Source organism: Pogona vitticeps, chromosome 2, assembly GCF_051106095.1.
Source record: "Pogona vitticeps strain Pit_001003342236 chromosome 2, PviZW2.1, whole genome shotgun sequence".
Classification (NCBI taxonomy): Eukaryota; Metazoa; Chordata; class Lepidosauria; order Squamata; family Agamidae; genus Pogona; species Pogona vitticeps.
The window spans coordinates 9,932,562-9,949,797 of NC_135784.1; the positions used below are offsets into that span (position 1 = coordinate 9,932,562).

Genomic DNA, 17,236 nt, shown 5'->3' on the forward strand with positions numbered 1-17,236 from the left:
GAGGCCTAGGTCAAACAAATGTTTGAGAAATAGCAGCAACGTCTTCAAAGAGACTGGGGATGATGACAGCTGCTTAGTTGTAGCAAAGTGAAGAAAGTTATTCCATTTATAACGGTACAGTATCTTAGTAGAAGGCTTCCTGGCTTTCTCTAATATTTCTCGGAGATCCTCCACGCAGTCAAATGTAGGGTTTCCAAGTCCGGGTGGAGGATTTTGCCCGCATCCTGTGTCAATAGGCCTGGTAGGAGCGGCAACCTGATCAATGCTGTGGTTATCCATTTCAGGGCTGAGAACCACGGTTGACGAGGCCAGAACGGGGCCAGAAGGATTGCAGACGACCTGTGCTGCATGAGTCTGATGACAGTTCGCTGAACTAGAGGAATTGGAGGAAACAGGTATATGAGAGGGGCCTTCCAAGAGATCATGAAGGCATCCCCCATGGATGCAGGGCCTATCCCAGCCCTGGAAGCATACAGCTGACATTTTTTGTTTTGTAAGAAGCAAACATGTTGATGACTGGGTGACCCCAGTGATGGCAGAGCATCTGAAAAACTGTGTCTTTCAATTCCCACTCATGGGACTGACCCTTCATACAGCTTAGTTTGTCCGCTAATTGGTTGTCTATAGTCGAGATGTGAACAGCCATCGGACGAATGTGGTGGACGCAGCACCACTCCCAGAGGTGCAGTGCCAGATAGAGAAGGGACCGTGACTTCGTTTCTCCCTGTTTGTTGATGTAGTACAGGGTTGTGGTGTTGTCTGCCTAGAGTGGGCCTAGTTGCTAGATAGGCGGGATATAAATATAATAAATAAATAAATACTTGAACACCACGACCCCGTATCAGCGGGAGGAAGGCTTTGAAAGCCTTGATCACTGCAATCATCTCCAGGTGGTTAATGTGTAGACCTTTCTGACGATGTGACCATAGGGCATGCATGGTGTGACCGTCGCAGTGAGCCCCCCAACCCATAGGGCTCGCATCTGTTGTCACTTGGCCGGACAACCTCAGAGGATGGAAAGGTCGACCCATGAGAAGATGTGGAGTGAAGTCCCACCAGTGTAACTGCTTTGCTAACTCGGGTGTGACTTGAATCTGTTTCCTTGGGTCGTCCGTCATGGGGTTGAAGTGACTGAGGTACCATGCTTGCAGTGGCCGCATCTTCAGTCTGGCATGCAGTAGAGCAGCTGTGGTGGAAGCCATTAGACCTAGTAAATGCTGAGCTTGATGAGCTGAGACCATGGTGTAAGGACGGAACCCAAGAAGAGCCATCTGTATTTTCAGTATGCGGTCTGGTGGAAGAAACAAGCGTGCCTTCTTTGAATCCAAGATTGCTCCTATATAAGGTATCACCTGAGCAGGTTTTAAAATGGACTTTTCTAGATTTATCGTGAGACCCAGTGTCTGCAGGGTGTGAAGAGCGAAACTCGTATCTTGAAAGGCCTCCCATTTGGATAGTGACACTACGAGCCAGTCGTCGATATAAGGGTATACTGTCACACCCTGTAACCTTAGGAACGCAGCTACTGGGGCAATGCACTTTGTAAAAGTGTGTGGTGCCGTTGCTAAACCGAAGGGTAACGCTGTCAAGGAAAACTGGAGGCCTGAGCAGAAGTAGAGTGGATTAATGAGAATCCATATTGAACAGATGTGTTAAAACTGAGTCAGGATGACTCAGCAGTGCTGATGTAACCCATGGCTGATGCAACCCCAGGGTGAGGTAATGTGTAACCTGATTGGTTCTATATGTATATATAAGTGTGAACTGTATAGTCAGTTGTATCTTCTTGCTTGAAGATCACTACTACATGTTATGCTGCCAGACTGCTGTAAATGCTGCTGTAAATACACGTTGGTGAAGGAAATGCTGCTGGACTGCGTGTGAGTTATTTCTGGACTGCCTGGACTGCGATTTACTTTGCTAAAACTGTGATTTCCGCTAGAAACGCGGACAAACGCCATGTACTGGAAGGCTGTGTTGTTGATCATGAACTTGAGGTACTTCCGGTGTTGATGATGGATTGTGACATGAAAATAAGCGTCTTTCAAGTCTATGACAGTGAACCAATCTCCTTTTCTTAACAGATGAATGATGGATTCTAACATGACCATCCGGAATCAACGTGGACGGAGGTAAGTATTGAGGTTTCTTAAATCCAAAATGGGGCAAAGGCCCCCATCTTTTTTGGGAACGATGAAGTATTGGGAATAGAATCCCTCGTGAACATCCTGATGTGGTACAGGCTTTTGGCATCCTTTTGGAGTAGAGCCAGTTACCTCCTCCTCTAGTGTAGGGTTGGATGTTGTTACTCTTATGTACCACAGGGGAGGAGGTTCTAGAAACTCTAACCGGTATCCAAATCTGATTATGCTTAGAACCCAACTGTCCTGTGTTATGGTTTGCCAATTTTCGAAAAATGGAGAAAGTCGAATCAAATGGTGTGGAAGAGGAATGGTGGCCAAGTCAAAGATACTGCTTAGAGCAGTGGTCCCCAACCTTGGGCCTCCAGATGTTTTTGGACTACAACTCCCAGAAGCCTTCACCACCACCTCTGCTGGCCAGGATTTCTGGGAGTTGAAGTCTAAGAACATCTGGAGGCCCAAGGTTGGGGACCACTGGCTTAGAGTGTTTGCCGGCTGGGCAAAAAGACTGACTTTTAAGTGATGCTTATTGTTTATATGCAGGTGCAGTGGATGATTGCTGAGGAGGCCTATTATTGGAGCCTCTATATGGCCGATAACTCTGAGTGGACTGCTGCTGGTACTGCTGCTGAGGAAACTGTCTGTGCCACTGTTGCTTGTAAAATCTTGGTTGCTGGACTATAGTATAAGATTTTGCCGTCTTTTTACTTTCATGTATGGTTTTTACAGATTCATCAGTCTTCTCATTGAATAAACCTTTTGTATCAAATGGCTGCTCTTCAATTTGTTTCTTGAGGTTTTCAATAATTCCGGAGGCCCTAAGCCAAGCGTGGCGTCGAATGGTAATAGCAGAGTTAAGGGACTTGGCAGCAACATCCGTAGCATGTCTGGCTGCCAAGGTTTGGTGTTTGGATAATGTCATCACCTCAGCATGAGCATTAAGACAGTCCTGTCTAATGTCCTGGGGGGGGCGGCTTGTAAGGCTGGTAGAACTTTATCCCAAAGATGTTTCTGGTATGCCCCCATTGCAACTTGATAGTTACATACAGTGGGGTCTTGACTTGCAAACTTAATCCGTATTGGAAGGCGGTTCGCAAGTCAAAAAGTTCGCAGGTCAAATCTGCATTTCCCATAGGAATGCATTGAAAACCATTTGATCTGTATGTGCTCTTTTCCGTCCATAGAAACTAATGGGAAGCTGCTATTCCGCCTTCTGCCACTAGAGGGGGATATTTTGTTTCTTTTTTTCTTCAGTCAAGAAAGGTTCAGGGAAGGCAGGGAAAATACAGTCCAGGCAGTACAGTACCAGGCAGTCTGAAGACTGTCTCCCAATCCACTCTCTAAACAATGGGAGGAGTGAGGAAGCAGACAGGCACCCTTTTCACTGGCCAACAGTTAACTGAAAGTTCATATTTTGCACTTTCCCCCACCTCCCACGTAGTTTTTTTTTCAGTTTTTTCAGTTCGTAACTCAAATCTAAGTACGTAAGTCAAGTCAATATTTTACTATGAGAGCGGTTCGTAACTCAAAATGTTCGAAACTCGGGCCATTCGTAAGTCAAGACCCCACTGTATCTTCAGGAGAAAGGATTGAAAAGTATAAAGCTTTCTCCCCAGAGCATCTATCTCCCTACTTTCTTTATTTGTAGGGGTGACATGTGGTCTACCCGAGGCCTTAGAAGCATTGGCGTGGACAATGACAGAGTTTGGGGCTGGGTGTTCAGAGAGAAAATTAACCTCGTCCCCATGTACCCTGTACATATTCTTCGTCCTACGAGAAACAGATAGTGGTGTGGCTGGCTGTGAACAAGCGTCCATGAGCAAGGTGTATAGTTTAGCAATGTAATTCAGGCTCAAGGGCTGTGCAGATTCTTTATCAATATACCCAAAGATGGGATCATCTGTAGGTGCAGGAGGAACCTGTGTCTGCATCTTTAAGGCTTGAGCCATTCTAGTGACCATTTGGGAATATGAAGAAAAATCTTCAGTAGGGGATGAAGGATGAGGGTTCCCAGTATCAGAATTGAAGGACTCAGCTTCTTCAGGAGACTGAGACTGGACCGGGGGATAATCCCCTTCTTCTGGATCTGAAGATGCCTCACAGGTGTATTCCTGTCCTTCTGAAGGGAGAGAGTATATGGAGACTTCAGCTAGAGAAGCTTGGGATTGTGGCTGGGAATCCCTCACTCTCGACATCATGGGGGCAGGTACTGCAGGCTTTTTGGTTGCAGGTACCGCTGGTTGAGAATGAACATGTCGACGTCGTCTTGGAGGTGATGGAGATGTCGAAGTGGAAGAAGGAGAATAGTCCCGCCTCTTATGTCTGCAACAACTGGAGGAGGACGACGTTGACGAGTCTGAATCATGTGGACGACGTCGGTACTTGGAGCGGCCCTTTCTGTAATGGTCATGGCCGGACCTCGCATGTTTATGCTTCTTGTGCTGGTGAACATCCTCCACGTCAGAGTCACGACGTCGATCGGAGGAAGAGGGCCGCCTCTTCGAGGTCTTCTTCCTCGGGATCTCCCGCATAGGAGAAGGGGAGGGAGAGCGCGGCAAATCAATCGCCCGGCCGGCCGAAGCAGAGCCAATATGGGCAGGAGGAGGGCTGGATAAGTCAGCCTCTACAACCCTTTCAGGACTCGGGGAGCGCTCACGTTCTGGCAGTGTTTGGAGTTATTGGGAGGCTGGTAAAGAAGGCGCCATTTCAGACAGGGAGTCACGATCCCGGGAGGAGTCCTCCAAAATCAGTGACGGATGCGATGGTGTCACGGGTGCTATCGACGTGGAGTCTTTAGCCTTGGGCTTTTTAGTATGTCCTGGTTGTTTCTTAGGCTTCACAACGTCTTTAGAGCTCAACGTCGTAACTGCCGATTTTTTGGCGGGAGTCGCAGAGGGCTTTTTTGAAGATTTTGAAGACTTCGATGTCCCAGGAGAAAGGAGGGAAACAGTCGCCTCAGAGAGAGGTGTGCCAGATGGGTCAGAAGCTGCCTCCATAGTGGAAGAAAGCGATTTTTCCCAAAGTTAGTTTTAGTCTCTGTTGGCGGGCTTTTGAGGCAGCTTTAATAAATTCTTTACACAGGGGACAAGTCAACGCGTTATGCATATCCCCAAGACAAAAGAGACAATAGGAATGCCGGTCATAAAAGGGTATTTTTCTTCCACAGGTTTTACATTGGGAAAAAGGCCCGGAGAGTGACATGCAACAGGCAGAGCGTAGGCTAAGAACCTAACTTCCCAGGACACTCAAGTAAAGTAGATAATTGGGCCTCCTGTGGAGGCGATAATCACGCTTCCGCTGAGGTAATCAGGCAGGCAATAAAGCCTATTGCCGTGGGGAAAAGGCACCAAATTTACCAATATACAGGGGCAACGGAAGTCAAAGTAGCGAAAAATACACAGTCCAAGGTCAATAACAATACCGACAGGAGCTAGGTCCGAAAACGTCCAATCGCAATGGCGGAGAAAAAGGAACTGGGAGGCCAAAGGGACCAATGGGCATGCGCGTAGGGGCAACCTGTGCTATCTTTCAGATCAAAAGTTCTAGAAGGTTCTGAACTCTCCAGCGCAGGCGCTGAACTATCCCACATGTGTGATTCACAGAGTTCACGCAGAAGAAACATAATATCCTTTTTATAGAGTTAGGATGTCTAGATACTTTATCAGATATACAAATAAGGATGTGGAATACAGTGGACCCTCTACTTATGGAATTAATCCGTATTGGAACGGTGGCTGCAAGTCGAAAAGTCTATAGGTCGAATCTCCATTGACCTACAATGCATTGAAAATGATTAAGCCCATAACTGGCAGTTTTTATTCTATTTTTGTTACATTTTGGTTTTTTTCTGGTCTGTAAGTCGATTCTCCGGCTGCAAGTCGAATCTAAATTTTGCGGCCAGAGAAGTCTGTAACTCGAAAAGTCTGTAAGTCGAGCCGTCTGTAAGTCAAGGGTCCACTGTATAGCTTGTGCAGATGCACAGGGATATTTTATTTCTGTAGTCAGAAGTTATACAATAGATAAGCTGGTATGGGAAATACCTCCCCATTGTATGTTTTGTCAGTCTTGTATGTATTGTTAGTTTCTTTGTGTTAGTGTTTTGTAGGTATTTCTGTTTTTTTGGTTCTTTCTTGTATTTGTCTTGTAGGTATGTATGTCACAAAAAATAATAAAATGTTAAAACAAAACAAAACAAAAACAAAGATCATGGTTACTGGTCCCATCACCTCCTCACAAATAGGACAAGATCTGGAGGCAGTGACAGAGTTTACTTTCTTAGTCTCCATGATCACTGCAGGTGGTGACAGCAGCCATGAAATTAAAAGACTGCTGCTTCTTGGGAGGAAAGCAATGACAAACCTAAACAGCATCTTAAAAAGTAGAGACATCACCTTGCTGACAAAGGTCTGCATAGTCAAAGCTAAGGTTTATCCAGTAGCGATGTATGGAAGTTAGAGCTGGACCATAAAGAAGTCTGACCACCAAATAATTGATGGTTTTGAATTGTGATGCTTGAGGAGACTGTTGAGCATCTCCTGGATTGCATGGAGAACAAACCTATCCATTTTGAAGGAAATCAACAGGGAGTGCTCACTGGAAGGACAGATACTGCAGATGAGGCTCCTTGGCCATCTCATGAGAAGAGAAGACTCCCTGGAAAAGACCCTGATGTTGGCAAAGTGTGAAGGCAGGAGGAGAAGGGGACAACAGAGGATGAGATGGTTGGACAGTATCATCAAAGCTACCAACATGAAACTGACCCAACTCCAGGAGGTAGTGGAAGACAGGAGGGCCCGGCGTGCTCTGGTCCATGGGGACACGAAGAGTTGGACATGACTTAACTACTAAACAACAACATGGTGTAGGATCCAAATATTAAGTAGATTTTAGCCAATGAGTTTGTAGAAATTTCAACCTCTATTATGGTTCCTGTACAGTGTATTTTTGGGGTCTTCTCTGTCTTTAAGAGAAGTCCGAGATGACTTTGCATTGCATACATAAAAAGTATAGTTGAGAACCAAGAAAAAGGAGATATCAACGCAATGTTCACAATGGAGAGAGGGGAACAGTGGTTTGTCCCAGGGATCTGTCCTGGGAGTGGTGCTTTTCTTCCTGTTCATCAATGACCTGGAGACAGGGATAAGCAGTGAGGTGGCCAAGTTTGCAGATGACACAAAGCTTTTCTGGGTGGTGAAGACCAGAAGGGATTGTGAAGAGCTCCAGCTAGATCTCTCAAAACTGGGAGAATGGACAGCAAAATGGCAAATAAGTTTCAGTATAAAAAAAGTAAAGTATTGCACACTGGGACATAAAATCTAATCTTTTTTTAAAATCAGCTAATGGGTTCTGAGCTATCTGTGATGGATCAGGAAAGAGGTGTTGGTGTGCTGGTGGACAGCTCAATGAAATGGTCAACCCAGTGTGTGGTGGCACTGAAGAAGGCCATTTCCATGCTTGGGATAATTAAAAAGGGGGTTGAAAATAAAACAGCCAACATCACCTGGAGTATTGCGGACAGTACTGGTCGACGTAGCTCAAAAAAGACAGAGGAACTGGAAAAGGTGCTCTAGAGAGCAAGTAAAATTATGACAGGGCTGGGGCCCCTCCCTGATGAGGAAAGGCTACAGCGTTTGAGGCTCTTGAGTCTAGAGAAAAGGTGCCTGAGGGGGGACGTGACAGAGAGCTATAAAATTCTGCAGGGGATGGGAAAAGTGGATAAAGGGAAGCTGTTTTCCCTCTCACAAAATACTAGAACCCTCAGGGGACATCCACCCCAATGGAGTGTTGGGAGAGTGAGAACAGAGGAAAGAAAATATTTCTTTACTCAGCCTGTCATTAGTCTGTGGAACTCCATGCCACAGAATGTGCTGGTGACATCTAGCCTAGATGCTTTGAAAGGGGGATTGGAGAGATTTCTGAAAGAAAAGCTCAATACAGGTGACAAGCCATGATGGGGATGTTTAGTTCCCAGGCTTCGAAGGAAGGGACCGCAAAAGGCCACATGCAGGGAAGCGGAATCAGCACACAAGTCCCTCGCCGTCTCGTGTGGTCCCAAAGGCATCTGGTAGAGCCAATGTGAGATATAGGAGGCTGGACTAGATCGGCCTTTGGCCTGATGCAGAAGGGCTCTTCCGTTAATTACGTTATTTCTCCGGAGACAACAACCTCTGCACAGGAAAAGCTGCCAGCCTTCCCCTCTTCCCTAAAGAAGAGATGATATGAGTTAGGCCTCTGATGGCACCACAAAGCCTGTGGAGGAAAAGACACAGGAGGGCTGAAAGAAAGCCATTTCTCAGGCTTTGACATTCCTCACCATCGAACACACGGAAGGGAGAAGAAGCTGATGTGTGATATTTTTTCTGAAGAAAGATGTATTTTCTACACATCTGGGCTTCATAGCCCTCAAAGCAAAAGAAAAAAAAGTGCTCCATTCTTTGTGGGGTAGGGCCGATGGGCAACTTACTCACTTTCCTTCTTTGCTTCATTTTCTAGAGGGTTAGGAGGGTGTTTATTCTTTGTTTGTTTTGTTTTTATATCGAAAGGTACAAATGCCCAACAGCCCCTTTCAAGATGGTCAGAGAGACTTACTTCCAGGAAAAGTCGATTTAAGATTGCCACCTAAAGATGGGGTCCTTTCCTAGTCATGCTTAAAACCAATCAGAGAAGAATGAAGGGAATGAAGGGAGTGTGTTTCTTCAATTTTTTTTTTATTTCAACGGGTCTGATCAAAGCCCTGCTAACCAAATAAAGCAGCAGAAGCAACAGGAGGAGTTGGAGAAAAAGAAAGCAGAATACTGGCCCAGGTCAAAGTGAAGGAGCATTTTCTACTCTCTGGCTATTTCTTACATCATTTTTAATTCCTTAGTTTGGAATCACTCCCTTGTTCTTTCTAAATGGAGGAGACCCACCTGCCAGCCTGTGGGAGTTTGTCAAGGCAACTCCGAGGTCAATCCATGGATTAAAGAGCCCTGCCCTTGATAAGATTAATAATCGGATCGTTATTTTGTATTTCCTTTTCCAAAGTTCCCCAAGTCTTCAGTTCATTCTTCAGGATCCCAAAAGGAGGAAGAAGAGATTCACAAGAGCCCCATCAGAGAAGGGGGCGAAAGGGTCCTACCCTTCGCCCAAAGAAAGCGGAGGGAGTCCAAGCCAGCAAAGAGGGGAAATGGGAGAAAGAAGGAAAGGTATTGCTAGAAGGGTGGGAATGTTTCTGGGTGTAGAATGCATGGAGAGGATGATGATACCAAGAGAAGAGGCAGAACCATCACTCAGCCAGGAAACCTTTCTAGTGGGGCAAATGGGAGAGTACAGGATAGAGCCGGAAGTTAAAGGAAGAGCGGACACAAATAGGAAAGGAGGAAAGAGTGAATGCAAAATGGAAAACCCACATGTTACCCACGAGATAGTGGAATTGCCTTCCCAGAGGAGATGACTGGAGGGGGAGAGCGGTGGATTGAGGAGACGCTGCCCCTCTTGCATCTGCTTCAAGGGAAGCCCAACATAAAGAGAATTATGGTAGCCTCTTCTTGAGAATATCTGTGTGTGGATCAATCTGGGGAGTGACAGGGCATCCAGGCAGGAGTGCAGCTGTGCAACCCCTCTAAGAGGGAAGTAGGTGGATTGGACCATGGGCACCATCTGGTTCAAAATTGAAGACATTGGGTCCAGAAGAACACCCAGAGAGTGTTGAGAAACATGCTAATCAGAGACATCGGGGAACCCAGTTGGAGGCCCCCCCATCTTCTTTGGGTTCAGCCTTAGCCTATTGTCCCTTTTATCCTCCCACTGAAGTGTGGTGTCATGGAATAAGTACCACACTGGAAACCAGGAGACCTGGATCCAAATCTCTGCTGGGCCAGGAAAACTGGGAGGAGAGAGTGTGTGGCAAGCCTACTTAAGCCACCTCTTGAAATCTCACTTACCTGGCAAATGTTGGAGGGATCTGGGATTTGGCTTTTTGTTTTTGGTCCCAAAATCAGCAAAGACGACTCAGCTCAGTTTCACCTTCTTAGGAGAAAAGAAAAAGAAAAAGATCAGCTTGGAGGCTTTATGGATAAAACAAATAAAAAATGTTTCCTGCCAGAATGTGCCTTCGTCATGTTTCTATTGAATGGGGCTCCATCCCCATCTCTCTCTCCCTTCTTCAGGCAGCAGAACAAGACAAACACAAAAGCAGGCAGGCAGGGGTATCTTCCCTCTGACACATGCGATGAAGGCAGCAGCATACAAGATGGGCTGTCTCTCGCTGTTTCTTTTAAAATATTTTTATCTTGCCTTTCTCATTAATAAAGATCCAAGATAGCTTATGTCCACCAGAAAAAGGCAGTACTTAAAAGTTAAAAACAGCAACACTGCAAACATTAAAATGAATCAAACCAAAGATACACTAAAAATGCCGAACAAAATCAACGTTTAGAAAACATCAGAGACCGTGTGATGTAGTGGACGAGGGTTGGACCGGCCTCTGTGTTGTCACAGGACCATTTGTAATTCAAATTGTGGTTCTTATTATTTTGTGATTATTTGTATGTGCTATATCTAGACTTTTGCCTCTCTGTGTTGCCTATTCTTCAGGAAAAGCTAAACAAAGAGGAGCAGATTTAGATTCAGCGTTGTTTGTACTGTAAGAATTTTAAAAGGGGGGAGTGATACCTGGAAATAGCAGAAATTAGTTTTATTCCTGGTCTTGGGGTAGAAAATTTTATTGAACATATTCTGTTTTTTTCCAACATCACTTCTCTCTTGAGCTTTGTATTAAATGCCTATATTGCACACCTTCCCCCTTTCACCTTTCAACTAGCAGATGGCCCATCTAGGAATGCTGCCTGGAGGCCAAACGTAGATAGAATCAGAGAATCATGGAAAGGTGAAGTTGCAAGGGGCCCACAAGGCCATCAAGTCCAACCCGCTGCTCAATGCAGGAATACAGTCAAAGCAGATCTGCCAGGTGATGATCCAAAAGAGTCGAAACATAAAACCCAGCAGGGAGCTGGAGGCTGAAGGCCATACATCGGGGTCCTGCTTGGACTTTGGTTCAGCTGCTTGCGTCTTGTCTGACCTCTTGTTGGAGCTAAAATATTGGCTAGCGGGCTTGGTCCATAACAAAACGGTCACAGTGCCAGAGGACTGGAGGAAAGCACACTTCACGCCAATCTTTAAAAAGGGGAAGAGGGGGGAACCCGAGAAACCACAGGCCGGTTAGCCTAAAGTCTGTCCCAGAGAAGACAGTGGAAAACCTCATCCAAGATAAAATCTTAAAATACACAGAACAACTAGCCTTGCTGAGGGAGAATCAGCATGGCTTTTTTAAGGGCAAGTCTTGCCTCACAAACTTTTTAGAACTCTTTGAAAAGCTCAACAGGCATGTGGATGCGGGCAAATCGGTGGATACTGTTGTGGCGTTCAGCCCTGCCCTCACCTGTCTGTCACAGCTGAGCAGGGGAGGGGGAGCCAATGAGTGGATGGAGGGTGGTGTAGAAGGGGGAGTGGCTTGTATATAAAGGGGGGTGTATAGTGTGAGAGGGGAGATCGAGAGTTTTGTGGGCGTCAGTGAGAGTAGAGTCCTGTGTATTAGTGAGTTCAGTGAGTGAGAGAATTATTAGCAACTTGTGATTTACATATTGCTTATTACTGATCAAATAAACAAGTTTTTGTTTCAAAGAAACAAATGTTTCAGTGATTACAGTGGGGTCTCTACTTAAGAACGTCCCTACTTAAGAACAATCCAACTTAAGAACAGCTCCATTCGTTAAATCTTGTTTCTACTTGAGAACGGAGCTCCAAGATAAGAACGGGGAAATAAACTTTCCTACCCTTTTTTTTACCTTATGTCATTGGTTCTTAACCTTGGGTTACTCAGGAGTTTTGCACTGCAACTCCCAGAAGCCTTCACCACCAACTGTGCTGGCTGGGGTTTCTGGGAGTTGCAGTTCAAAAACATCAGAGTAACAAAGGTTAAGAACGTAGGCCTTAGGTCATCTTAGGTTAAAAAAAATATCCCCCTAGTGGTAGAGTACGGATTAACTGGCTTTGCATTAGTTCCTATGGGAACTGATGCTTCAACGTACAAAGGCGCCTCTACATAAGAACAAAAAACAGCTGGAACGGATTAATCAGCTTTCAATGCATTCCTATGGGAAATGCAGATTCAACATAAGAACTTTTCAACTTGAGAACCACCTTCCAATATGGATTAAGTTCTTAAGTAGAGACCCCACTGTAATTGGTATTGAAACAGCAATACCTGGTGGCAGCAACTTGAGAAGAAGAGTGAACACCTCCTGGAGGCCTGAGATAATAGAGGCCCCAGGGTGCTCGCGACAACTGTCTATCTGGATTTTCAGAAGGCGTTTGACACAATCACTCGCCAAAGGCTGTGGAGAAAACTCCAGTCAGGGAATAAGAGGGAAAGTCCTCTTATAGACTAAGAATTGGTTGATGGGCAATTTTCAAAATTGAGAAAGGAGAACAGCGGTGTGCCTCAGGGATCTGTGCTTTTCAACCTGTTCATAAATGATCTGGAGACAGGGATAAACAGTGAGGTGGCTAAGTTGACAGATGACACAAAGCTTTTCCGGGTGGTGAAAACCACAACGGATTGTGAAGAACTCCAGAAGGATCTCTCCAAACTGGGAGAACGGGCAGTCAAATGGCAAATACATTTCAATATAAGAAAATGTAAAGTAATGCACATTGGGGCACGAAATCAAATCTTTTTTTATCAGCTAATGGGTTCTGAATGATCTGCAATGGATCAGGAAATAGATCTTGGTGTGCTGGTGGACAGCTTGATGAAAGTGTCCACCTAGTGTGTAGCAGCACTGAAGAAGGCCAATTTGATGGATCTAAGGATCACCCTAAGGATCCTATTTCCTTATCAAGCATGCTGTTCATCTTTAGAACTGCTTGTCAGAGGATGTGGTGATGACATCTGGCCTAGATGCCTTGAAAAGATGGATTGGAGAGATTTCTGGAAGAAAAGTCCATCACAGTTTACCAGCCTTGATGGGGATGCACAATCTCAAGGTTTAAAAGAAAGGTACCTCAAAAGGCCAGATGCAGAGAAGGGATATCGAAAGACAAGCCTCTCCTCGTCTCGTGTGGTCCCAAAGGCATCTGGTAGAGCCAAAGTGAGATATAGGAAGTTGGATCAGATGGGTCCTTGACCTGATCGAGAAGGGCTCTTCTGTTAATTACGTTATATTATATTTCTAGAGCCAAAAACCTCTGAACAGGAAAAGCTGGTAGCTTCCACTCCACCCCGTGAGACAGAGGATGGCTGAAGGAATGCCGTTCCTCAGGATTGGACATCCTTCACCGTTGAACACAAGGAAGGGAGAAGCTGATGTGTGACACCTTTTCCAAAGAGAGACATGGATGTATTTTCTACATATCTGGGGTTCATAGCCCTGAAAATAAAAGAAAAAAGTTGCCCCCTCCTTTGTGGGGTGGGCTGATGGGCCACTTATTCACTTTATTTATTTGTTTGTTTCACTTTCCAGACAGTTAGCAGGGTATTTTTATTTGGGTTTTTTTTTACATCCCAAACTACAAATGCCCGGCAACCCCTTTCAAGATGATCACAGGGACATACTTCTAGTAAAAATAGATTTAGGATTCCAACCTAAAGTTCGGGTCTTTCCCTAGTTGTGCTAAAAGGAGATCTGATAAGAACTAAGGGAGTGTGTTTCTTCATTTCATTTATTTCAATTGAGCTGATCAGTTCAGGTCTCAGGACTTCTCTCGCCTGCTGTCTTCCAACCCACAACCTTGCTTAGGCTTTGCTCTTCCCTTTGAGCTCACTTCCAACCTCACAGGGGCTTGGAGTGGCAGCAACCGAGGGAGGAGGTCTTGGTGTTATGTGCCCCTGCTATAAAAGAAAGCATTTCAAGATCAATTGGTCTGGAACAGACCCTTCATAGCCATTCACTCTGCAAAAGACCTGACGGGAGAGGGAACGCCCCAGAAGGAAAGGCTGTGTTGCCTTCCGGTCCTTCTTTCCTCCTGCCCTCCATGTGGAAGGACCGGAGCTCCTTCGGCCTCTTTCCAAAGCCCCGTTGCTCCACCCTATGGAGAGCCACTAATTGGAGGCAGGAGGGTGAACCCCTAGAAAGGAGGAGCGAGGGGCAGGTCTTTTGCACAGCCAATGGCCCTGAATTGTGCCTTCAGGACCCAAAGACCAGAACAGTTTTGGCCCTGCGGGAAGAACAAATTTCAAGAATGTTCCTGGGGAGCTTTCCAGTTCAGCCTCTGCTAGGAAACATCCCACGGAGGAAAGTCCACGACCTTCTCTCTCCTGCTTCTCTCCTGCTTGCCTTTCAGAAAAGAAACAGTCTGTGTTCACAAGCAACAACACAACAAGGAAGCTGCCAAGCCGGTGTGTGTGTGTTTGTTAATGTGTGTCTTCCCTCCTCCTCCTGCATTTGATCCTCAGCCCTCCTCTCTGCCAGATCATCCAGGAAAAGAGAAACACAGAGAGAGAAATGTGCGCTCGTGCGGACACACACATACAGCGTGTGTGGAAAAGTGCAAGAGGTTAAAGGTACCAAAATAAAGGACGAGTGCTACAAACTACAAGCATTTGCAGATGACTTGGTGTTTAAATTGGAAGACGCACTGGAAACAACATTGAGACTACTGGACAAAATTGATGAATTTGGAAAAGTAGCAGGATTGAAGATGAATAAAGAAAAAACTAAAGTTATAGTGAAAAACTTAACAGCCAAGCCAAAAAAAAAAAAATCAACTCTCAAAGATGTCAGATTTACAAAAAGTTAAAAAAGTTAAGTACCTTGGAATATATTTAACTGCTAGATGTGTAACTATAAAAGAAGATAATTATATGAAACTACTTAAGCAAATAAAAATAGACCTAGAAAAATGGAAAAACCTACAATTATCAGTATTAGGAAGAATTGCAACAATCAAAATGAACATTTTGCCAAAGCTACTTTTTTGTTTCAAACAGTGCCAGTGAAAATAGAGAATACTTGGATGATCTAAACAAAATATTACAATGTATATGGCAAGGGAAGAAAGCCAGAATCAAACTAAAAATGCTCCAAGAATCCAAGGAAAACTGAGGATTTGGTTTACAGGACTGGAGCTTATATTACCTATAAACTGTTCTAACTTGGCTGAAAGAATGGATTAGCCTGAAAAACAAAAGACTTCTGTATTTAGAAGGACATGATCTACAGTTGGGTTGGCATGCCTTTTTATGGTATCAGAAAGCCAAAACTCATAGGTATTTTCAAAACCATTATATTAGAAACTCCCTGTATATAATATGGGAAAAAATAAAAATGAAAATGTACACAAAAATACCAGGATGGGTTTCACCCATAGAAGCATTTGTTCATCCCAACCTTTTGAATGTTAGGAAAATTTTGACTTATACAGATATTTTAGACATAGAAAGGAGATTAAAGCCAAAACAAGATCTTATAGACCAGGGATTAGATGCATAGTGGTGGTCTATAATGCAAATACAATCAAGATATGAACGGGACCTAAAAATGGATGATTTTTATAAAGAACAGACAACTTTTGACCAAATGTTAACATCAGATGATAAATTAGGAAAAAATATAAATTCCTTTTAAACTGGAAAATGGAGGAGGAACAGGTCAAAGAAACGATGGTTCAATGGGCAAAAATTTTTGGATACAATATTGACTTAGAAAAATCGCAAGAGCTGTGGTCTAGAAACTATAAGATGACAATGGCAACATCTTATAAAGAGAATTTATATAAAATGTTTTATAGATGGCATTTACCTCCCAATAGATTGGCTAAGATGTATTCTAATAGGTCAAGTAAATGTTGGAAATGTCATAACAAATTGGAACCTATTATCACCTCTGGTGGACTTGTGATAAAGCAAAAAAATTTTGGAACAAAATACATACATGGCTTTTAAAAATAATTAAAAAGCATGTAGATTTTAGGCCAGAGCTCTTTCTGTTAGGTATAATACCAGAAAGTGTTGATAGACAAAATGTATATTTAATATTGCATATTCTAACAGCTGTGAGGATTATTTATGCACAGTACTGGAAAAATGAAGGAACACCTACGGATCAAGAAATAATTAAAAAGACATTGGACTGCGCCAAAATGGACAGACTAACACTGAAAATTAAAGGAAAAGAAGATACAAAATATTATCAAACATGGGACTTATTCTATCAATGTTTAGAAGGATGTTGTAGAGGAGCGCAATGTGTATAGTAGTTGTTTTACAAATGATTATAAACTGTACCCTGGTGGCATGATGTTAAGGCAATTCAAAGGGTGATTAAGACGGCCCAAAACATCATTGGCTGTTCACTCCCCTCTTTGGAAGAATTGTATAAGAACAGATGTAAGAGGAAGATATCTAACATACTGAAAGACTCCTCTCATCCGGGATATCAGCTCTTTAAACTATTACCATCAGGAAGGAGATTCAGGGTATTGAAAGCAAGGACAAGCAGATTCAAGAACAGTTTTTACCCAAGTGCAGTATTGAGTTTAAATGTGGGGCCATAGGTTTTTGGTGGATTTTAATTGCTGAGAAAAAACGGGGTATCTATATTTGGATGGTGAAAGTTGTGTATATTTTAACTTTTTTTTGTAGTGTTGTCCAGTTTTACCTTGGGGAAGAGCACCTCATTTCGTTGCACCCACTTGTGAGCGCAATGACAAATAAATTTCTTATGTCTTATGTCTTATGTCTTATGTCTTAAATCAGCATGGATGGATTTTATATAATAAAAAGAAAATAAATTTTTTTTTAAAAAGGCTTGATGATGGATCTTGTTGCTGAACCTTTCTCTGTCAGTAAAATCATCACCCTTGTAGCATAAAAAAGAAAAGTGCAAGAGGTTCAGCAGATGTTTCCCCTTGCAGGGAACCCACTCCCTCCACAACCCCATTTCTCCTGCCCATCCCGGCTTCTCCACCTCCCGCCTGCCCCCCCATCGCAGCCCCAGCCCCACCTGCGACTTTTTATCCTTTAAGGGAGGGAGGGATCCGAAATCAGGATCATCACGTTTTTCCTCTTAGCATGGGGTTGGGGTGAGCAGGATTGAGATATTTTTTTTAAAAAAAGT

General features: G+C 44.0%; 2 protein-coding genes across 2 annotated transcripts in view; one reads left to right on the top strand and one right to left on the bottom strand.

Annotated features, from left to right (window-relative positions):
• The window catches only part of LOC140703737 (uncharacterized), a 465,058-nt gene that overhangs the window by 425,505 nt on the left and 22,317 nt on the right, over nt 1–17,236 (top strand). The gene's annotated exons all lie outside the window — the stretch shown is intronic.
• The window catches only part of LOC140703800 (uncharacterized), a 30,033-nt gene that overhangs the window by 12,496 nt on the left and 301 nt on the right, over nt 1–17,236 (bottom strand). The gene's annotated exons all lie outside the window — the stretch shown is intronic.